Raw genomic sequence first — 25621 nt, forward strand, 5'->3', positions numbered from 1 at the left:
CAGCAACCGAGAAGATCTGCGCCGCTCTTTCCAGGAGCCTCCGTGCACCACGGTTCCAGATGGCGTTTGGTGTTTTCCTCTGGCGTCTGGATGTGCGCAGAGTGCAGTCTCTTCTGGTTTCCCAGGCGTGTCTGCCTCTCTGTAGGTTTAGCTTTCCCTCCCACGGGATTTGGGTGCAGAGAACTGTTTATCCGGTCTGTTTCCTTCAGGTTCCGGCGGTGTCTCAGGCGCAGGGGTCCTGCCGCTCCTGGGCAAGATTTGCTTTTAAAGTATGATGCTTGCTTGTTTTTGTTATTTGGGGCAGAAATATTTGCATCTGCATCACAGACCTTTAGGGAATGTATCTTAGATGATCCAGTGACCTCAGAGATAACTCAACTTTCTCCGAAAAAAAATTTACTTTGAGAAACAAATTATGCTAAGATTTCAAGATTTCAAATAGCAAACATTTATTATCTGCCTTTCAGAGTCAGGAATCTAGGCATGACTTAGCTGGGTGACTCGAACCCAAGGTCTTTCATAAGATTGCAACCAATTTGTTGGGTGGGGATATGGGTATAGCTAAAGTTTCACTTCCCAAAATCACTTACATGGCTACTGATAGCCCCAGAGGTAGAGATTCTAGGAAGCATGTTGCCTCAGGTGGTAACCAAAGGTTTTACAATCTAATCTTAGAGGTGATACCTTCTCATTCCCTTCCATTTTAATAATTAGAAGTGACTTCAGACATCTAGCCTACATTCGAGTGTTTTTGCATAAAGACAAGAGTTTGCTTCCCACAAACCCTCAGCAGCCATGCCTATTCTGCATGTCTCATGATTGGCTGCCTGGAAAAGTGTGGAGAAAAAAACTCCCCCTACTAGAAATTCGCAGAAAGCTTGGAAGAGACATATCCAGTCTCTGTACATTTCTCATCCTGAAATAGAAAACTTTGTTGTCCGTGTTTCCTGGAAAGGAAGTGAATTGGTGCAGAGAATGAAGATGTGCGGGCAGAAGCAGATGACAAGGCAGAGAGAGTGTTCTTTGGCTTCCTCTCTGTCCTTCTGCCTTTAGGTTTTATGAGTTACTCGGTTGCTGTTTTAGAAAGAGTTTCCCCCATTCTCAGATAAACTCATGTTGGCCCAGACACTTGCGTGGAGCTTTTCTATGGCACCATCAATGAAATCTGATCGATTGTTTTAAATTTTCAACATTGTGGACGTTAATTGAATCTGCATTTAGTGAGTCCATGTTTGTTGTAAAGCAGTGTCCTAGACAATGAGGGACGAGAGAGTCATTCTTATATATTCCACTCTCTAGCTAGGTCAACTATTCTTTTAAAGATTGTTTACAAATATTATCTCCCTCCACCCATCACCCATCTCTCTCTCTCTCTCTCTCTCTCTCTCTCTCTCTCTCTCTCTCTCTCTCAGTGTGTATGTGTGTGTCTATGTGGGGTGTGATGGTTTGTACATGCTTGGCCCAGGGATTGGCACTATTAGGTGTAGACCTATTGGAGCAGGCGTGGCACTGTGGGTGTGGGCTTTAAGACCCTCATCCTAGTTGCCTGGAAGCCAGTATTCTGCTAGCAGCCTTCCGATGAAGATGTAGAACTCTCAGCTCCTCCTTCACCATGCCTGCTTAGATGTTGCCATATTCCCGCCTTGATGATAACGGACTGAACCTCTGAACCTGTAAACCAGCCCCAGTTAAATGTTGTCCTTAGAAGAGTTGCTTTGGTCATGGTGTCCTTTCATAGCAGTAAAATCCTAAGACATGTGGGTATGCAGGCACTCACAGAAGCCAGAAGAAGGCATCAGATCTCTTGGAGCTGGAGTTATAGGTAGCTGTGACTTGTCTTGTATACATGACATTTTTTTTAACCAATGTACTTTATTTAATACTACAGACAAGTAGAAATCGAGATTGCAAAATATGGAACGCTTCATGAATTTGCGTGTCATTCTTGCGCAGGGGCCATGCTAATCTTCTCTGTATCGTTCCAATTTTAGTATATGTGCTGCCGAAGAGAGCACTTTTTTTAAAAAGATTTATTCATTTATTATATATAAGTACACTGTAGCTGTCTTCAGACACACCAGAAGAGGGCATCAGATCTCTTTACAGATGGTTGTGAGCCACCATGTGGTTGCTAGGAATTGAACTCAGGACCTCTGGAAGAGCAGCTGGGGCTCTTAACCACTGAGCCATCTCTCCAGCCCTGACTTTTTTTTTTTAATACATAATTTCTTCTTGGGTATGAAGCAACTGTCATGTGTGTAAAGTATGACTGAATCTATAAATCCAAACAGTAGATGACCTGGGTTTCTAATTTATATGTATGAGTGTTTGCTTGTATTTATTTATGAGAACCATAGGGATACCTGGTGCCAGAGGGTTCTAGAAGAGGGCTTCAGATCCCTTGGAAGTGTAATTACAGATGGTTATGCTGTTAGACCAGTTAGACCATTTCTCTACCACCCCCCGCCCTTTGTTGTTTGAAACAAGACCTTAAACTCAGGGAATCCTTTTTCCTCAGACTACTTGAGTTCTAGAATTAGAGTCATAGCCCATGATAACCAGTTCTAAAGAGTTCCTTAGTGAGAGAATTGTCTCTACATCCTAATTTACATACTGAGGTGATGTTCACAGCCTTTTTTTGGGGGGGGGTACATATGTATTTATGTAACCTAGATAAACTCTATGGAGTCATCTCAATGTTCGTTACTTTGAAATAAGTTTTCAATCAGAAGTTTTGAGCTTACTTTAGTGACTTGTCAAAGTTCAAAACTGTAAAGACAGTCAGTGAGGAGGTTTGAGCCAACCAGTACCATAAACAATGAATAGGAAGCTGAATTGTGATTCATCACACATTTATTGTATTTTTTTCTTCTTTGGGATGTTGTATACTTCTCTATTTCTTAACTATAGATTTGGGTGTAGAATTTGGTCAACAAAATTTAAGTGGGTAAAATGGAAGCAGAAGTTTTATTTTAGGATTTCTATTGCTGTAATAAAACACTACAAACAAAAGCAACTTGGGGAGGAAAGGGTTTATATGGCTTAATCATCTGTAGCACTGTTCATAATTGAAGAAAGTCAGGACAGGAACTCAGACAGGGCAGGAACTTGGAAACAGGAGCTGATGCAGAGGCCATGGAGGGATGCTGCTTATTGACTTGCTCCCCATGGTTTGCTTAGTCGGCTTTCTTATAGAGTCCAGGACCACTAGTTTAGGGATTGAATCACCCACAGTGGACTTGGCCATCACCTATCAATCACCAATTAAGAAAATGCTCTACCTCACACCAGTCAGAATGGCTAAGATCAAAAACTCAGGTGACAACAAATGCTGGCCAGGATGTGGAGAAAGAGGAACACTCCTCCATTGTTGGTGGGATTGCAGATTGGTACAACCACTCTGGAAATCAGTCTGGAGGTTCCTCAGAAAATTGGACATAGTACTACCTGAGGACCCAGCTATACCACTCCTGGGCATATATCCAGAAGATGCTCCAACGTATAACAAGGACACATGCTCCACTATGTTCATATCAACCTTATTTATAATAGCCAGACCCTGGAAAGAACCCAGATGTCCTTCAACAAAGGAATGGATAGAGAAAATGTGGCACATGTACACAATGTACTCAGCTATTAAAAACAATGACTTCATGAAATTCTTAGGCAAATGGATGGAACTGGAAAATATCATCCTGAGTGAGGTAACCCAGTCACAAAAGGACACACATGGCATGCACTCACCGATAAGTGAATATTAGCCCAAAAGCTCAGAATACCCAAGAAACAATTCACAGACCATATGAAACTCAAGAAGGAAGACCAAAATGTGGAAGAAAATACTCATGGGAGGAAATACAGGGACAAAGAGTGGAGTGAGACTGAAGGAAAGGTCATCTAGAGACTGCCCCACTTGGGAACCCATCCCATATGCATCCACCAAACCAAGTCACTATTGCTGATGCCAAGAAGTGTTTGCAGATGGGAGCCTGATATGGATGTCTCCTGAGAGGCTCTGCCAGAGCCTTAGGGATACAGATGAGGATGCTTGTAGCTATGAATAGGACCGATCATGGGGACCCCAATGGAGGAGTTAGAGAAAAGACTGAAGGAGCGGAAGGGGTTTGCAACCCCATAGGAAGAATAACAATATCAACCAATCAGGCCCTCCATCCCCAGAGCTCCCAGGAACTAAACCATCAACCAAAGAGTACTCATGGAGGGACCTATGACTCCAGCCACATATGTAGCAGAGGATGGCATTGTCTGGCATCAATAAAAGGAGAAGCCCTTGGTCCTGGGTGGGTGGGAGTAGGAGCATCTTCATAGAAGCAGGGGAAGGGGGATGGAGAGAGGTGGGAGAGGGTGAAATGTAAATACATAAAATATCCAAGAAAAATAAGAAAAGAAAATGTTCTTCAGGCCTGCGCAAAGCCCAGCCCCATTAAGGCATTTTTAAAATTGAGAGTCCCTCCTCTAAGATGACTTTAGCTTGTGTCAAGTTGACAAAAAGCCATCCAGGGCAGAGACCACAGAGGAATTCTATTATTGGCTTGCTTACAGTGTCCTGCTCACTGCTTCTGTATACAGCTCAGTCCTACTTGCTTGGGTAGCACCACTCACAGTGAGCTGAGCTCTCCCCCATCAATCATTAACCATGTTCCACAGGGTTGCCCACAGGCCAAACTGGTGGGGCGTTTCCTCAATTGAAGATCTCCCTTATCAAATGATTTTGTCTTTGCATGGTTGACAAAACACTAACCAGGGAAGGTTTTAAATGAGTTTGTAAAGCTTAAGGGAAAAAAGAGCCCAAACTTCTCACTCTTTCTTGGCCTGGACCCCAGGTGGAAGATTGTTGAGTAGGCTTAAATGTGGCCTTAATCTTGGTGTCCAACCATCCCTCTCCCAGCTCAGAGCAGAGGCTAGAGAAAACCTGTAACTCACAAGTGAGAAAAATACAGTGACACAAACTGTTGATTTTTTTGGAGTAGTTTATTATACAACATTATTGTAACTGTTTAATAAATCCAATTTGTGGTGGCTGAATAATGGAGTATTATAGAAGAGAGGATTAACACCCCCACCTCAAAAAATGTCCACACTCCAATTCTTGGAACCTACACATATGTTACTTAACATCAGCAAGTCGAGACTCCTTTGGGGGTCAAATGACTGTTTCACAGGGGACGACTAAGACCATTGGAAAACATGGTACTTATATGATGATTTATAACAGTAGCGAAATTACAGTTATAAAGTAGCAACAAAAATAATTTGATGATTGGGGGTCACTGCCACATGAGGAACTGTATCAAAGGATTGCAGCATTAGGAAGGTTGAGAACCGCCGCTTTACATGAGGAAAGTGTCTTTAGAGATGTGATTAAGGATCTTGAACAGTGCTACTCTGGATTATCAGCCAGAGCCCAGTGTAATTATGAGTTCTTATGTTAGGGAGGCAGGTGAGGAAGGGAAGGAGATGTAACAGTAGAAATTGTTGTCTGATATTTCTTGGCAGACTAGTCATTCCAGTAGTGAGGGCACCTACAAACCACAGGCAGGATTCCATCCAACAAAGCTGGATGAAAACATGACTTGATTGGGATTATTTACAGGAGCATGCCGAACCCCCGAAGAGTGCTGCTCTGAGTATGAATGCCTCGAGACCACCTGTACTCTCAAAGAGCCTCATGTGCAACTGACAAGTAGCTGCACTATGCAGGAGTCCCATATCAACTCCTATCCCTCCTATCCAAACGGGGAGGAGAGGGTACCTGTAAAGTCTGACAGGACATTGGAACCTGGTGAGCCCCAGGAACCTATGACCCCTATGAGCCTCTATGCTCCCTCTAAGAGGAAATGCAGATAAGCCAAGTCATTTGCAGTTGATCACAGCCGCTGTGATCCAAGACATTGAAGAGTGTGTCCGACTTGGAGGAAATAGCTCTGTGATAAAAGCAGACACTGGAGCAATGGGATCAAGAGCCCAGGGACTGTGGATAGCCTGTAGAAACTGCAAGAGGAGAACTCCTAGAAGGAAATCAGTGTTGCTAACACCCTGACATCAGCCTGTTAAGATTTGTTTTGGACTTCGGACCTCCAGAAATATAAGATAATAAATTTGCATTATAAACCAGTCAGTTGTAATAATTTATTATAACAATAGTAGGGAATTAATACAAGCTTGTTATGATTAAATAGGCAATTGCTATCTTTTTTCTTTGCTATAGAAAAATATTTATATTTATAGTAATACATTATGGCATCACTGTACTAACTTATGCAGAAAATATGTTTTTCTAAAGTCCACAAACTCATTTATTATGGTGGAAAAACCAAGATGGCAGCATTCCTTGAACATACATCATGAAGGGAAAAACATGCATTACACAAGCCATCTTTTTAAACTTGAATTAGCAGAACACAGGTGAGGTTGGGGTAAAGGTCCGAGTGAATGAATTACCTAGACACAATAGGACTGAGGAACATATGATCTCATAAAGACTGTGGCTGTATGCATCAGGCCAGCGCAGGTTTTAGCCAGACGTGGTCTTACCACTGGAAGAAGGAATTAGACATGAGTTCCTATTCCTAAGCAAGAAGCTAGCACCAGTTGACATCCACTTGCAAAGGAAAAATTAGCTCCTCTAACAGAGCCTCACTGGGTACATTAACCACACTTAGCGGTAGGCCTCATGCCTAGCAGTAGATGGCCAACCAAAAACAAACTCAACGGTATTTCTGGTCTCATACAGCTTTGTTTGGGCATTTTTTTTTTTTGGTCTTACTGGTCTTTGCTTGTATATTATTATGGTTTATGATTTTGTGTTTTTTTACTTTAATTGTATTTTTAAAATGTGTCTTAGTTAGGGTTTTAAATTGCTTTGAAGAGACATCATGACCATGGCAACTCTTAAAAAGGACAGAATTTAACTGGGACTGTGAACAGTTCCAGAGGCTTAGTCCATTATTGTCGTGACAGGAAGCATGGCGGCATACAGGCTGGCACAGTGCTGGAGATGGAGCTTGGGGTTCTGTATCTTGATTAGCAGGCAGCAGGAAGACTATTTCTACACTGAGCATAGCTTGAGCATATATGAGACCTTCCTCCAACAAGGCCACACCCACTCCAACAAGGCCACACCCCCTAATTGTACCACTCCCTATTGGCCAAGCATTCAAACACGTGAGTCTATGGGGGCCATAGCTAGTCAAACCACCACAGTATGTCTGCCTGTTACTTTGTTTTTTAAAGAATGAGAGAAAAGGGGTTGGGGATTTAGCTCAGTGGTAGAGCGCTTGCCTAGCAAGCGCAAGGCCCTGGGTTCGGTCCCCAGCTCCGAAAAAAGAAAAGAAAAGAAAAAAAAAAGAATGAGAGAAAAAGGCATAGAGTTGGGTGGAGAGAGAAGTCGGGAGGATCTGGAGAGAGGAGTGGGAGAAGGAAAACTATGATCGGAATATATCGTGTGAAAAATTATTATAATAATACATGTGACTATAAAACACTTTACAGTAAATATAGATTTACTGATTTTGACTATTGGGTTGGGGATTTAGCTCAGTGGTAGAGTGCTTGCCTAGCAAGCGCAAGGTCCTGGGTTTGGTCCTCAGCTCTTAAAAAAAAAAAAAGACTAATTTTGACTACTGTGACTAAAATTATGTTAATAAAGAATTGGGGAGAGAGAGACCCAACCACCTGGTCAGGTGGGCACTCCTGAGGCTGCAGAGCGGAAGAGACCACCAACACTGCTCACCCCTGCCCACATCCCTGGCCCAAGAGGAAACTGTATAAGGCCTCTGGGCTCCCATGGGGGAGGGCCCAGGAGAGGCAGGACCCCTGCCTGAGACACCGCCGGAACCTGAAAGAAACAGACCGGATAAACAGTTCTCTGCACCCAAATCCCGTGGGAGGGAGAGCTAAACCTTCAGAGAGGCAGACAAGCCTGGGAAACCAGAAGAGACTGCTCCCTGCACACACATCTCAGACGCCAGAGGAAAAAGCCAAAGACCATCTGGAACCCTGGTGCACTGAAGCTCCCGGAAGGGGCGGCACAGGTCTTCCTGGTTGCTGCCGCTGCAGAGAGCCCCTGGGCAGCACCCCACGAGCGAACCTGAGCCTCGGGACCACAGGTAAGACCAAATTTTCTGCTGCAAGAAAGCTGCCTGGTGAGCTTAGGACACACGGAAGCAGAATTTCTCTAGGACCGGGCACGTTCTGTGTTTACCGGAAGTCCCACACCCGCGGACCCCGGCCCGCAGCAGCTCTCTGCCCCCAGACCCGGTGAGAGAGAGACCCAACCGCCTGGTCAGGTGGGCACTCCTGAGGCTGCAGAGCGGAAGAGACCACCAACACTGCTCACCCCTGCCCACATCCCTGGCCCAAGAGGAAACTGTATAAGGCCTCTGGGCTCCCGTGGGGGAGGGCCCAGGAGCGGCAGGACCCCTGCCTGAGACACCGCCGGAACCTGAAAGAAACAGACCGGATAAACAGTTCTCTGCACCCAAATTCCGTGGGAGGGAGAGCTAAACCTTCAGAGAGGCAGACAAGCCTGGGAAACCAGAAGAGACTGCTCCCTGCACACACATCTCGGACGCCAGAGGAAAAAGCCAAAGACCATCTGGAACCCTGGTGCACTGAAGCTCCCGGAAGGGGCGGCACAGGTCTTCCTGGTTGCTGCCGTTGCAGAGAGCCCCTGGGCAGCACCCCACGAGCGAACTTGAGCCTCAGGACCACAGGTAAGACCAAATTTTCTGCTGCAAGAAAGCTGCCTGGTGAACTCAAGACACAGGCCCACAGGAACAACTGAAGACCTGTAGAGAGGAAAAACTACACGCCCGAAAGCAGAACACTGTCCCCATAACTGACTGAAAGAGAGGAAAACAGGTCTACAGCACTCCTGACACACAGGCTTATAGGACAGTCTAGCCACTGTCAGAATAGCAGAACAAAGTAACACTAGAGATAATCTGATGGCGAGAGGCAAGCGCAGGAACCCAAGCAACAGAAACCAAGACTACATGGCACCATCGGAGCCCAATTCTCCCATCAAAACAAACATGGAATATCCAAACACACCAGAAAAGCAAGATCTAGTTTCAAAATCATTTTTGATCATGATGCTGGAGGACTTCAAGAAACACATGAAGAACTCCCTTAGAGAACAAGTAGAAGCCTACAGAGAGGAATCGCAAAAATGCCTGAAAGAATCGCAAAAATCCCTGAAAGAATTCCAGGAAAACATAAATAAACAAGTAGAAGCCCATAGAGAGGAGACACAAAAATCCCTGAAAGAATTCCAGGAAAACACAATCAAACAGTTGAAGGAATTAAAAATGGAAATAGAAGCAATTAAGAAAGAACAAATGGAAACAACCCTGGATATAGAAAATCAAAAGAAGAGACAAGGAGCTGTAGATAGAAGCCTCACCAACAGAATACAAGAGATGGAAGAGAGAATCTCGGGAGCAAAAGATTCCCTAGAAATCACTGACTCAACTGTCAAAGATAATGTAAAGCGGAAAAAGCTACTGGTCCAAAACATACAGGAAATCCAGGACTCAATGAGAAGATCAAACCTAAGGATAATAGGTATAGAAGAGAGTGAAGACTCCCAGCTCAAAGGACCAGTAAATATCTTCAACAAAATCATAGAAGAAAACTTCCCTAACCTAAAAAAAGAGATACCCATAGGCATACAAGAAGCCTACAGAACTCCAAATAGATTGGACCAGAAAAGAAACACCTCCCGTCACATAATAGTCAAAACACCAAATGCACAAAATAAAGAAAGAATATTAAAAGCAGTAAGGGAAAAAGGTCAAGTAACATATAAAGGCAGACCTATCAGAATCACACCAGACTTTTCGCCAGAAACTATGAAGGCCAGAAGATCCTGGACAGATGTCATACAGACCCTAAGAGAACACAAGTGCCAGCCCAGGTTACTGTATCCTGCAAAACTCTCAATTAACATAGATGGAGAAACCAAGATATTCCATGACAAAACCAAATTTACACAATATCTTTCTACAAATCCAGCACTACAAAGGATAATAAATGGTAAAGCCCAACATAAGGAGGCAAGCTATACCCTAGAAGAAGCAAGAAACTAATCGTCTTGGCAACAAAACAAAGAGAATGAAAGCACACAAACATAACCTCACATCCAAATATGAATATAAAGGGAAACAATAATCACTATTCCTTAATATCTCTCAATATCAATGGCCTCAACTCCCCAATAAAAAGACATAGATTAACAAACTGGATACGCAACGAGGACCCTGCATTCTGCTGCCTACAGGAAACACACCTCAGAGACAAAGACAGACACTACCTCAGAGTGAAAGGCTGGAAAACAACTTTCCAAGCAAATGGTCAGAAGAAGCAAGCTGGAGTAGCCATTCTAATATCAAATAAAATCAATTTCCAACTAAAAGTCATCAAAAAAGATAAGGAAGGACACTTCATATTCATCAAAGGAAAAATCCACCAAGATGAACTCTCAATGCTAAATATCTATGCCCCAAATACAAGGGCACCTACATACGTAAAAGAAACCTTACTAAAGCTCAAAACACACATTGCACCTCACACAATAATAGTGGGAGATTTCAACACCCCACTCTCATCAATGGACAGATCATGGAAACAGAAATTAAACAGTGATGTCGACAGACTAAGAGAAGTCATGAACCAAATGGACTTAACGGATATTTATAGAACATTCTATCCTAAAGCAAAAGGATATACCTTCTTCTCAGCTCCTCATGGTACTTTCTCCAAAATTGACCATATAATTGGTCAAAAAACGGGCCTCAACAGGTACAGAAAGATAGAAATAATCCCATGCGTGCTATCGGACCACCACGGCCTAAAACTGGTCTTCAATAACAATAAGGGAAGAATGCCCACATATACGTGGAAATTGAACAATGCTCTACTCAATGATAGCCTAGTCAAGGAAGAAATAAAGAAAGAAATTAAAAACTTTTTAGAATTTAATGAAAATGAAGGTACAACATACCCAAACTTATGGGACACAATGAAAGCTGTGCTAAGAGGAAAACTCATAGCGCTGAGTGCCTGCAGAAAGAAACAGGAAAGAGCATATGTCAGCAGCTTGACAGCACACCTAAAAGCGCTAGAACAAAAAGAAGCAAATACACCCAGGAGGAGTAGAAGGCAGGAAATAATCAAACTCAGAGCTGAAATCAACCAAGTAGAAACAAAAAGGACCATAGAAAGAATCAACAGAACCAAAAGTTGGTTCTTTCAGAAAATCAACAAGATAGATAAACCCTTAGCCAGACTAACGAGAGGACACAGAGAGTGCGTCCAAATTAACAAAATCAGAAATGAAAAGGGAGACATAACTACAGATTCAGAGGAAATTCAAAAAATCATCAGATCTTACTATAAAAACCTATATTCAACAAAATTTGAAAATCTTCAGGAAATGGACAATTTCCTAGACAGATACCAGGTATCGAAGTTAAATGAGGAACAGATAAACCAGTTAAACAACCCCATAACTCCTAAGGAAATAGAAGCAGTCATTAAAGGTCTCCCAACCAAAAAGAGCCCAGGTCCAGACGGGTTTAGTGCAGAATTCTATCAAACCTTCATAGAAGACCTCATACCAATATTATCCAAACTATTCCACAAAATTGAAACAGATGGAGCCCTACCGAATTCCTTCTACGAAGCCACAATTACTCTTATACCTAAACCACACAAAGACACAACAAAGAAAGAGAACTTCAGACCAATTTCCCTTATGAATATCGACGCAAAAATACTCAATAAAATTCTGGCAAACCGAATTCAAGAGCACATCAAAACAATCATCCACCATGATCAAGTAGGCTTCGTCCCAGGCATGCAGGGATGGTTTAATATACGGAAAACCATCAACTTGATCCATTATATAAACAAACTGAAAGAACAGAACCACATGATCATTTCATTAGATGCTGAGAAAGCATTTGACAAAATTCAACACCCCTTCATGATAAAAGTCCTGGAAAGAATAGGAATTCAAGGCCCATACCTAAACATAGTAAAAGCCATATACAGCAAACCAGTTGCTAACATTAAACTAAATGGAGAGAAACTTGAAGCAATCCCACTAAAATCAGGGACTAGACAAGGCTGCCCACTCTCTCCCTACTTATTCAATATAGTTCTTGAAGTTCTAGCCAGAGCAATCAGACAACAAAAGGAGATCAAGGGGATAAAGATCGGAAAAGAAGAGGTCAAAATATCACTATTTGCAGATGACATGATAGTATATTTAAGTGATCCCAAAAGTTCCACCAGAGAACTACTAAAGCTGATAAACAACTTCAGCAAAGTGGCTGGGTATAAAATTAACTCAAATAAATCAGTTGCCTTCTTCTACACAAAAGAGAAACAAGCCGAGAAAGAAATTAGGGAAACGACACCCTTCATAATAGACCCAAATAATATAAAGTACCTCGGTGTGACTTTAACCAAGCAAGTAAAAGATCTGTACAATAAGAACTTCAAGACTCTGAGGAAAGAAATTGAAGAAGACCTCAGAAGATGGAAAGATCTCCCATGCTCATGGATTGGCAGGATTAATATAGTAAAAATGGCCATTTTACCAAAAGCAATCTACAGATTCAATGCAATCCCCATCAAAATACCAATCCAATTCTTCAAAGAGTTAGACAGAACAATTTGCAAATTCATCTGGAATAACAAAAAACCCAGGATAGCTAAAGCTATCCTCAACAATAAAAGGACTTCAGGGGGAATCACTATCCCTGAACTCAAGCAGTATTACAGAGCAATAGTGATAAAAACTGCATGGTATTGGTACAGAGACAGACAGATAGACCAATGGAATAGAATTGAAGACCCAGAAATGAACCCACACACCTATGGTCACTTGATTTTTGACAAAGGAGCCAAAGCCATCCAATGGAAAAAAGATAGCATTTTCAGCAAATGGTGCTGGTTCAACTGGAGGGCAACATGTAGAAGAATGCAGATCGATCCATGCCTATCACCCTGTACAAAGCTTAAGTCCAAGTGGATCAAGGACCTCCACATCAAACCAGACACACTCAAACTAATAGAAGAAAAACTAGGGAAGCATCTGGAACACATAGGCACTGGAAAAAATTTCCTGAACAAAACACCAATGGCTTATGCTCTAAGATCAAGAATCGACAAATGGGATCTCATAAAACTGCAAAGCTTCTGTAAGGCAAAGGACACTGTGGTTAGGACAAAACGGCAACCAACAGATTGGGAAAAGATCTTTACCAATCCTACAACAGATAGAGGCCTTATTTCCAAAATATACAAAGAACTCAAGAAGTTAGACCGCAGGGAAACAAATAACCCTATTAAAAAATGGGGTTCAGAGCTAAACAAAGAATTCACAGCTGAGGAATGCCGAATGGCTGAGAAACACCTAAAGAAATGTTCAACATCTTTAGTCATAAGGGAAATGCAAATCAAAACAACCCTGAGATTTCACCTCACGCCAGTGAGAATGGCTAAGATCAAAAACTCAGGTGACAGCAGATGCTGGCGAGGATGTGGAGAAAGAGGAACACTCCTCCATTGTTGGTGGGATTGCAGACTGGTAAAACCATTCTGGAAATCAGTCTGGAGGTTCCTCATAAAATTGGACATTGAACTGCCTGATGATCCAGCTATACCTCTCTTGGGCATATACCCAAAAGATGCCTCAACATATAAAAGAGACACGTGCTCCACTATGTTCATCGCAGCCTTATTTATAATAGCCAGAAGCTGGAAAGAACCCAGATGCCCTTCAACAGAGGAATGGATACAGAAAATGTGGTACATCTACACAATGGAATATTACTCAGCTATCAAAAACAACGAGTTTATGAAATTCGTAGGCAAATGGTTGGAACTGGAAAATATCATCCTGAGTGAGCTAACCCAATCACAGAAAGACATACATGGTATGCACTCATTGATAAGTGGCTATTAGCCCAAATGCTTGAATTACCCTAGATCCCTAGAACAAAGGAAACTCAAGACGGATGATCAAAATGTGAATGCTTCACTCCTTCTTTAAATGAGGAAAAAGAATACCCTTGGCAGGGAAGGGAGAGGCAAAGATTAAAACAGAGACTGAAGGAACACCCATTCAGAGCCTGCCCCACATGTGGCCCATACATATACAGCCACCCAATTAGACAAGATGGATGAAGCAAAGAAGTGCAGACCGACAGGAGCCGGATGTAGATCGCTCCTGAGAGACACAACCAGAATACAGCAAATATAGAGGCGAATGCCAGCAGCAAACCACTGAACTGAGAATAGGTCCCCTATTGAAGGAATCAGAGAAAGAACTGGAAGAGCTTGAAGGGGCTCGAGACCCCAAAAGTACAACAATGCCAAGCAACCAGAGCTTCCAGGGACTAAGCCACTACCTAAAGACTATACATGGACTGACCCTGGACTCTGACCCCATAGGTAGCAATGAATATCCTAGTAAGAGCACCAGTGGAAGGGGAAGCCCTGGGTCCTGCTAAGACTGAACCCACAGTGAACTAGTCTATGGGGGGAGGGCGGCAATGGGGGGAGGGTTGGGAGGGGAACACCCATAAGGAAGGGGAGGGGGGAGGGGGATGTTTGCCCGGAAACCGGGAAAGGGAATAACACTCGAAATGTATATAAGAAATACTCAAGTTAATAAAAAAAAAAAAATAAATAAAATCTTGGACTGACAAAAAAAAAAAAAAAAAAAAAAAGAATCGACAAATGGGATCTCATAAAACTGCAAAGCTTCTGTAAGGCAAAGGACACCGTGGTTAGGACAAAACGGCAACCAACAGATTGGGAAAAGATCTTTACCAATCCTACAACAAATAGAGGCCTTATATCCAAAATATACAAAGAACTCAAGAAGTTAGACCGCAGGGAAACAAATAACCCTATTAAAAAATGGGGTTCAGAGCTAAACAAAGAATTCACAGCTGAGGAATGCCGAATGGCTGAGAAACACCTAAAGAAATGTTCAACATCTTTAGTCATAAGGGAAATGCAAATCAAAACAACCCTGAGATTTCACCTCACACCAGTGAGAATGGCTAAGATCAAAAACTCAGGTGACAGCAGATGCTGGCGAGGATGTGGAGAAAGAGGAACACTCCTCCATTGTTGGTGGGATTGCAGACTGGTAAAACCTTTCTGGAAATCAGTCTGGAGGTTCCTCAGAAAATTGGACATTGAACTGCCTGAGGATCCAGCTATACCTCTCTTGGGCATATACCCAAAAGATGCCTCAACATATAAAAGAGACACGTGCTCCACTATGTTCATCGCAGCCTTATTTATAATAGCCAGAAAATGGAAAGAACCCAGATGCCCTTCAACAGAGGAATGGATACAGAAAATGTGGTACATCTACACAATGGAATATTACTCAGCTATCAAAAACAACGAGTTTATGAAATTCGTAGGCAAATGGTTGGAACTGGAAAATATCATCCTGAGTGAGCCAATCACAGAAAGACATACATGGTATGCACTCATTGATAAGTGGCTATTAGCCCAAATGCTTGAATTACTCTAGATCCCTAGAACAAACGAAACTCAAGACGGATGATCAAAATGTGAATGCTTCACTCCTTCTTTAAATGAGGAAAAAGAATACCCCTGGCAGGGAAGGGAGAGGCAAAGATTAAAACAGAGACTGAAGGAACACCCATTCAGAGCCTGCCCCACATGTGGCCCATACATATACAGCCACCCAATTAGACAAGATGGATGAAGCAAAGAAGTGCAGACCCACAGGAACCGGATGTAGATCTCTCCTGAGAGACACAGCCAGAATACAGCAAATACAGAGGCGAATACCAGCAGCAAACCACTGAACTGAGAATAGGTCCCCTATTGAAGGAATCAGAGAAAGAACTGGAAGAGCTTGAAGGGGCTCGAGACCCCAAAAGTACAACAATGCCAAGCAACCAGAGCTTCCAGGGACTAAGCCACTACCTAAAGACTATACATGGACTGACCCTGGACTCTGACCTCATAGGTAGCAATGAATATCCTAGTAAGAGCACCAGTGGAAGGGGAAGCCCTGGGTCCTGCTAAGACTGAACCCCCAGTGAACTAGTCTATGGGGGGAGGGCGGCAATGGGGGGAGGGTTGGGAGGGGAACACCCATAAGGAAGGGGAGGGGGGAGGGGGATGTTTGCCCGGAAACCGGGAAAGGGAATAACACTCGAAATATATATAAGAAATACTCAAGTTAATAAAAAATATAAAAGATTCTTCATCATTTGTACTGCTGGCAGGTCCTACTATAGATGTTGACTATTACTATATTAAATTATGCCATATTAAAATATGATTTACCGTAAAAAAAAAGAATTGGTGGGTAGTTTCTAGGTCTTGAGGTTTTAAAAGTTAAAAGTTTAAAACACACGCACACACACACCACACACACACACACACACACACACACACACACACACACACACACAAATCTGTGTCTACTTTGCTCCTAGATTTGGGTCCAAAAGTAAACCCCCAAAAAACAAAATTGGGGTTAATAATTTTTTTCCAGTGCAAAAGCAAGAGGTTTATTTTCCGGTGTGTCGGGGTCAACTTTCAATTAGTCCCTCATGGTGAATGACTAGAAGGTGACCCAATAAGTGGTAATGGTAATAAACCGAAATGGTAATTTATAAATTTTGAACCTACATTTAAGCACAGAGCAGTGTCTCCTCTTTGGGGGGTTAACTAGTCGCACCTAGCTTAAACAATGGTTATTGTTTTTCAGTATCTGTGTGTTTTAGGTGCACTTTATTGTAAAAAATTTCATGCATAAAAGGCAGTGACCACGGTACCATCAGCTCCTATGTCCCACGGCCCAGCTTCAACCCACCCCTAGCTCTGTTACAAGTTCTGTTACTCATTCTCTTCACAATAGGGGTCATTTAAAAACAAATCCCAAACACAGTCTCTTTTAAACAAAGATTTCAGCCTGGGCTATGGAACGGATGGTGGAGGCTAAAGGAGCCTTTTACAAAGCTTAACCATGCTGAGAGCATCACACCTAATAAATCCAACAATGATTTTTAAATATGTTCACAGAACCGCTTCCAATTCTTTATAAGCTGTATTTTTAATGAAACCCCACAGGAGGTTCCCAGCTTTTCTTTGAATCCTCTCTTTCAACATTGTTTTATACCATCCTATTGTTGGAGTGCCAGGGAAGCCTTTTGAGGCTTGAAGCTGCACAAACTCCGTTAGTCTTCGAACAGTTTGAACATCCACACAGAGTGATTGTAGACATTCACTGAATCAGCTGTCTTTTGAGCACTTAGCACATCCTATTGGAGGACTGAGAGAAGGTGAGAGGTGCCCATAAGATCACAAAATGGAACAAGGAAAGGAGAGTTTACTGGGAAGGGGGAATAGTTTGATACAGCAAGCGACTGTGGGAGCATCTTGGGTGGGGACCATGATTCTGAATATACGTAAGTGTCAAAGATGCAAACAGCCCTGCATTCTGGATGATCGAATCCAGCTAGAAGGATCTGGGGGCCAGAGGAAAGCAAGGTGGTGTGTTAGAAATCCAGCAGGTCAAAGGGAAAAGGCTGAGACGCTCAGGGGGAGGAGCATGGCACAGGCTAGCAAGGACCAGCGTCGTGCCTGCCTTCACAAAAGTGGGGGCAGATTCTCACTAAATACAGACACAATGTGTGCATGCTTGCCCGTACTGGATGTAATTCTACAGAGGCAGAGTGGGCTAGCATGGGCTAGAAGCTTGGCTGCTGTAGGTTCCTTGACTAGAGACATCACGGTGGGCTTAGGCAACGTTTCCTGACTCCAGCACTTACTAGATTTGATGACAAGGCCCACCTCCTGCTCATGACATTTCTGATCTGTTACCTGTTACCATTTCGAGGTTTTACAGAGGGCACCTGCTTTATCTAGTCTCTCTCAGGCCACATGACCTACATATGAAAGGAGCTCCCTGAGAACAGACAGGGTGGGGCAGTGACACCCACGAGTGGTGCTTTTGATGCGGAATAGTCACCCAACAAGCTCCTGACCACTGAGTCAATCGTGAGGGTCACTGGAAGAAAAGCAGGACCAGGATCCAAGACATCCAAATCCAAGAGCTCATGGGACCCCAGTGCCTTCTTTCCTAGATATAAAATTGAAGTAATTACCAATCAAACACACCAGTGAGGTGAATAATGAAAAGCTAATAATTGTTTTCCTTCCCCTTTAAAGCAACACACCACACTCAGACGCCCATTTACAGATATTTTCAGTTAAAATGTCACATAATATTTGTTATATCAAAAGGAGAATGGAAATTGAGTTGGCAGTGAGGCATCGCAGTGACAACTGTTGCCCTGGAAACCGTAGTAAGCAATCATAATTACAATTAGCAAGGCTCCTAGAAAGTGTACATAAATACTCACACCAGAGACGAGTGCCGCCCATCAGGTAGCAGAGCGAGCCATGGGACCGGCCTTTTTCCCTCATTGACACATCCTTGTGGATATTAAGTTTCTGGTAAGAGGTAATGTAGCTTCTGTGGGTGCGGGTGAATATATTTCTTTCATTTGCTGGTTTGGGACTCACAGCATAATGACATCCAACATACGGCACATTACATGGATGCTTCAAGTGACCCTCAGTTGAAGTACAGCTGGTCTTGAATGGACTTTTAAACAAAGCCTGGCCTCAGAAGAGAATGCAGCGATTGTTCATAATAAATGATGCTGCGGTGCCATTACGAGGGCGCTCTGGGGAGAAGAGCTGTGACACAGAAGGAATGGGTAAAGCGGGCGATTCAATCATTCTCTCCGCTACTTGACTCTAGGTTTCTTCATTATTGCCGCGGAAGTGTTCCTTTTGATTCGCTCTGTGCTGTCAAATTGAAAGAAGTCACCGAAAGAGTGAGGAGATAGATCCGCTGCCGCTTTGACACTTCAGGAATGTCCTGTCCTCTGATTCCTTTCACGAAACCAGGGAGAAAAGACGGTTAAGTCAGTCATGGGCTTGTGTTTCAAATAAAGCTTTGAAGGCAAAGTCATCTTCCTAGAGAAACCCATTGCTATTTTTAGGGCCATAGGGCATGACAAAAACTCCATTCTCTCATACACAGCAGAATTTCCTCTGTTCGGCTTGTCTGAGCATGGTGGCTGTTTGAGGCTCTCCAGGTGAACACTTGCCGTGAATGGTTACCACAATGTGAAGGGCAACAGGGGAGTGGTGTTGACGTGCCTCCTTTGAGAGCAGAGACCTTGACCCAAGCTTGAAGGAAGTCTGAGAAACTAGGGAAAACAAACGGCCCTGGTGTAGACACTGAAATAATTGGAAGAAGTCATACCGTAGAATTTCTAAGGAGAGGGTGGGCAGGGAGGGTAGAAACGGACTGTGGATGCCCAGCAAACTTCTCTAGATAAGGTCACATGCTTCTGAGCGCTTCCAGCAGAGCCAGGCTTTTTCTGCAGCAGAGCCCAAGTCAGGTATTGTGGCCAGCTCAGACCTGTGGGTTATGAACTCTTGCTTACTATATGAATGTTCAGCTCTTTAGAAGGCGGTATTGCCTGGAACAAAAGGCAGATATTGCTATGCTTCCTCAGTTCCTGGGTCTCACTACTATGGTTTCTGTCCTAGAAACTAAAAACTGCCTGAAATCATATAAGGCTCCAAATGTCACAACCATGTCACAAAATGGATAGGTTTTTAACACACCATACACACACACACACACACACACACACACACACACACACATACTACACACACTACACATACACATACACCACACTCACACCCACACACACTACACACACTACACATACACCACACTCACACACACAACACATACACCCACACCACACTCACACACACACACACACACACCCCACACTCACACACACACACCACACTCACACACACACACCACACTCACACACACAACACATACACCCACACCACACTCACACACACACACACCCCACACTCACACCCACACCACACTCACACACACACAACACATACACCCACACCACATTCACACACACACCCACACCACACTCACACACACACAACATATACACCCACACCACACTCACACACACACCACACTCACACACACACACACCACACTCACACACACACACCACACTCACACACACACAACACATACACCCACACCACACACACACACACCACACTCACACACACACAACACATACACCCACACCACACACACACACACACAACACATACACCCCCCCCACACACCACACTCACGCACACACACAACACATACACCCACACCACACTGACACACACACACACACACCCCACACTCACACACACACCACACTCACACACACACCACATACACCCACACCACATTCACACACACACACACCACACTCACACACACAACACATACACCCACACCACACTCACACACACACACACCCCACACTCACACCCACACCACACTCACACACACACAACACATACACCCACACCACATTCACACACACACCCACACCACACTCACACACACACAACATATACACCCACACCACACTCACACACACACCACACTCACACACACACACCACACTCACACACACACACCACACTCACACACACACAACACATACACCCACACCACACACACACACACACCACACTCACACACACACAACACATACACCCACACCACACACACACACACACAACACATACACCCCCCCACACACACCACACTCACGCACACACACAACACATACACCCACACCACACTGACACACACACACACACACACACCCCACACTCACACACACACCACACTCACACACACACCACATACACCCACACCACATTCACACACACACACACCACACTCACACACACAACATATACACCCACACCACACTCACACACACACACACCACACTCACACACACAACATATACACCCACACCACACTCACACACACACACCACACTCACACACACAACACATACACCCACACCACACTCACACACACACACCACACACACACACACACACACACACACACACACACACACACACACACTCGTGCTTCTATTTGTCTGGAAAAATCTTGCTGATTCCTTTAGGTTCAGCCTTTTTGAATTCCTTGGTATTGCATATGTTTCTGGCATAGAATACACAGCTGAATCTTTTATTTTGTGAGTCAAATAAAAGATCTTTTAGCAAGTGAGTTAGGTCTGTATGCATCTATCAACAAAACTATCTTCTTTCATGTTGGTTTTATGTCTAGTTGTATTTCTGTGTTTTTCCACATATTTTCTCCTGCTTTAAAAATTATTTTCACATTTAAGATTATTTTTTTCGTTTTTAGAGGCTATCTTTATTTTTAGACTCTTAAAAATGCTCTTATTCATATCTGTTGCGATGGCTTCTATTAAGAATGAAACAAGGTAACAAACGACTGTAAGAATATAAAGTTGGAACTCTGTGCGTCATTGGTGTAAACACGCTTACTTAGCTGCCTATTAAGTCCTCTTTAAACAGTATAACCAAGCACTGCTTCAAAGCTCCACGTTACATCCCACTGTTCATGCCAAGGGACATTTCCTGGTTGAAGGCTGGACTAACTGGGTGGGTCCAAGTCACGATGGGTCAGTTTCCACTTATCTGGCTTCTGTTAAGTGAACCATGCCAGGTATTCAATAACCCCTCCTAACCCTCTTCGTTTTGGGGGGGAGGGGGAGCTCTGGAATCCTTTTGTTTCTACCTGTCCATACTCCTTCAGGAGGGACCCACATCCTCATCTTCCCTGCCAGTTCTCACAGTCATCTTGCGTTTTAAAGCCTGACCTTCTTCTTCCTCCTCTTCCTCCTCTCCATCCTCTTCCTCCTCTCCCTCCTCTTCCTCCTCTCCCTCCTCTTCCTCCCCTCCCTCCTCTTCCTCCTCTTCCTCTTCTTCCTCCTCCTCCTTCTTCTTGTGTGGTTACTATTATTTTTTTGCTTATTTATGTTGAGATGAGGTTTCACTATGTAGCCTTTGTTGGCCTGGTATGGGCACTACTGTTAGACCTGGCTGACCTTGAACTCATAAAGACCTGCTTGCTTCTCTGCCTCCTGAGTGATGGGATAAAGATGTGTTGCCAGTGGGGAAAGCCTGTATTTTCGAATACCTAAATACCAGATTCTGGTAATATTTCTTGCCTCAACACTCCTATGTTAGAGAAAGGGTGAGAAAGGAAGAGTTTCAGGTTACTGTGCCTAGGAACACCGTGCAAAGAACCTGCTACTAGATGTAGAGTCAGAGGGAGACACCCACAAGCCTGGAGACTCCTCCCCTCATCCCACTCTGATCTTCCCTGTCTATAGAGAATCAGCAGCAAGGGTGCCTGGGAAATACAGCTTGTAGTTTCCTTAGGCTTTTTGCTCAGGGCAGAAAAGGAGGGAGGATGTTTCAGTGAGAGACAGCAGGAAAGTAACTGGGTCCTGCTGTAAATTTACTAGCTTTCCCTTGGATGTTCAGGAAGATTCACAAACTTGCTCCAAGGCCACTAGCAAGAAATGACCCTTTTATTCTCTGAACACCAATGATATTCTCTACTGCTTTTACTGACGACTTACTTTGTTTTTTTACTCTTTGCGAAAGCACAAATAAAATTAATTACATGGAAACAGAAACCCAAGGACAAGTGAAAGAGAGAACAGAGAAGCTCCAACAGAGGATTAAGCCATCACATCCCTCCTTTGAAAACACAGTCTTGCTTTAACACCCGCAGTCCTATATCCCATTATCTACCCCCATCATGATTCAGGAGATTACAGTTTGACAAGCCTGTTATAACGAAAAGCACAGATCATGTCTTATACATCTCTGCACTCCTGTATTTCCTGCTTTATAGGATCTAACAATGTTGCTTATCGAATGCTTATCTATAGCTACTTGGCTTTGCAGTGTGGGCCTGCATTAATGTCTCAGAGTAACTCTGTAAAGTAGATCTTGTTGGCTCCATTTTACTACCTAGAATCTGGAACTGGTGTTTGGAGAATACAAGCAACTAGCCCAAGGCCATCCAGCAAGTGGGTGGCAGAGGATGGCCAAGGAATGTGTGTGAGCAGTCTGGCTTCAGATTATACCGTCTCGACTGCCACCGCCTCTTGTCTATGGACTAACAAAATGTGGTCATTAATTGTCTGCTGACAAATTATAAGTGTTCTTCTTCTCAGATGGAGAATGTATTGGTGTTCTCAGTTTCCATGCATTTCTAAGCAAATGGATGTCAGTGATCACCCCAGTGCTGGCCAGGTGGATTGGAGTGCTGGCTGGGGTCAGCTCTTCTGAATTTTAAAGCTGACCCTGCCACCTACTTGATGTGTGGTCTTGAAGAAGTCACTTAACCTTTCCTGCTTCTCATCTCCGACTTCCATCATTGGACATTTACATAAGATTTGTTGCCATAGTAATAGAAAATAATACTGACCTATCTCTCAGGAGTGAGTACCGTGGGGATTGACTAATTTACAGCTGCGAAGAGCTTTCGGCGTGCGAACTGCTAAACAACGGTGTGGTCGTAAAGAGAATTTAAAACACCATCAGCTTGTGGAGCAGGTCTGCGTTTGATACTACATTATATGTTTAACTATTAGTATTACTGCTCATAATAAACCTTTATGAGGTACTTTAGGAGGTTGAAGTGTTTTTATGAGAGATAATTAGTTGTCCCAACCAGCTCTATGAGGTAGGTCAGTATTTTTTATCATCCCTATTTTAGAAATCATATTAATTTGGCACATGCATCATTAAGAAAGCCTTAAAATTCTTGATATTTGGAAGCAACCTGTGAGTGGAGACAGTTCTCATACAGCTATTTTACCTAACATGCGGATCTTGGTAGGGCCATAGTAAGACAGGCACAGTTAATTCTCAACTTACAACAGTAGCCATTCTTCTAATTGTTATGATGCTTACAAACCAACTATGTAGAATTTTTTTGTGATAGTCTATTTGTGTATCAGTCTGGTGCATCTAGGAAAAAAAAAATCAAGTACACTCTAGGTACTTCAAACAGAAGTATTTGATGGGCTTAGTGTGGTGGTGCATGCCTTTGACCCCAGCACTCAGGAGGCAGAGACTGGAAGATCTGTGTGTGCAAGATCAGTCTGGTTTACATAGCAAGGTTCTAGCACAGCTAGGACTATATAGAATGACCTGTCTCAGCAAACACAGACAAAACGAGATAATAGCTATGGGAGCCCATGGGCGAAATGGGGACAGGGTTGGAAAAGGAGAGGTTTATCGCCTTTGGTCCTTAGGTTCTGTCTTGCTTCCAGGTAGCAGGGAATACAGGTAGGTTACCAAGCCCAGGAATACCATACCCAGTCAGAGGGAAGCACCTACCTGTAGAGATGCTCCCACAAAGTTTACGACTTTTTCCCCGCTCTCTGTCTGATCTTCACTTTCCATAGAGAGTCAGCACGGAGGGTACCTGGGAAATGTGGCCTGTAGTTTCCCTGAGCTTGTTGCACAGGGCAGAAAAGGAGGGCGGATGTTTCGGTGAGGGACAGTAGGAAAGTAACTGGGTCCTGTTGTAAATTCACCAACTTACCTCTGGATGCTCAGGAAGATTCATCAACTTGCTTCAAGCCCACTAGCAAATGGCAGGCCTGCAATTCTAACTCATATCACCAATGAGCCAAGAGTCTTGTGGTCTCTAGGCATTGTCCTTTGACTGGATTGTGGACTTGTTCACCACTGGGGCTCCAGGGGCAGATGGTAAGAAAATTCACCTTTACCTACCTTCTAAGGAGAATGGGAATCAAATTAAATCTCATCCATAGGAGGCTTGAGTCTTCCTAAGGAGGCAGGGGCGGACGGTTGGGGGGAGAGGACTGCAGAGTCAGCAGATGAGGAAATAAGTTGGTAAAGGGCAACGCTGAAAACCCCAGCTTAGACCACAAGCTGGCTTATGCCGCTAATATGGGTACAGGGGTACCTCAGAATGTCTGAAACTCACTCATGACTCATTTTAGTACCAAAGCGTCTACCCTGGGTGAGATTGGAGAAGTTTATTAGACCTATAATGTCAGGACTTAAGTATAGTTACACGGAGCAGGTAGAGCATGCGCAGAAGAGCCTATTCGATGAAACAGGCCCCAAAGCCTTTGCTTGTAAATGACCCATGGAATCATTCTAAAGTTACACAACATTCCTGTTCTTTGTGCAGTGGGGCTGTCGGGCTATCATGCTTTATGTCCACCCCCCCCGCCCCCGTGCCCCCCAAAGCTCCGCTCTGGCCTGCTATCTTTTTCCCACTCATCAGTGCATTCTGACTTCATAAACTCTCCTTCCTTTTTCCAACACTGTATGTCTCTGCTCAGTTCTTCATTAGGGACACAGGAACCTAGAACTCCTGATGGTGACGACCGACCCCTGATGTTGCTAATACTATCCAAAAACACAAGCTAGTTTTGCATTTTGGAAATGGGTTTTATACAGTTATGGAGGTATTTATAAAGATAAATCCAGGAACAAGATGAGATTTTCCTTTCTTAGACATAGAGATCCTCATATTGAGACAGTGGCTGAGGGTTGCTGA

The 25621-nt window shown here is 43.6% G+C and overlaps 1 non-coding gene across 1 annotated transcript; it reads right to left on the reverse strand.

The window, feature by feature from the left end:
• Window positions 1-1908: 1908 nt before the first annotated feature.
• Window positions 1909-2015, reverse strand: LOC120101157 (U6 spliceosomal RNA). Its single transcript, XR_005501554.1, has one exon. It is a non-coding gene; the product is annotated as a U6 spliceosomal RNA (small nuclear RNA).
• Between the last annotated feature and the right edge of the window lie 23606 nt (window positions 2016-25621).

Source organism: Rattus norvegicus, chromosome 2, assembly GCF_036323735.1.
Source record: "Rattus norvegicus strain BN/NHsdMcwi chromosome 2, GRCr8, whole genome shotgun sequence".
Classification (NCBI taxonomy): domain Eukaryota; kingdom Metazoa; phylum Chordata; class Mammalia; order Rodentia; family Muridae; genus Rattus; species Rattus norvegicus.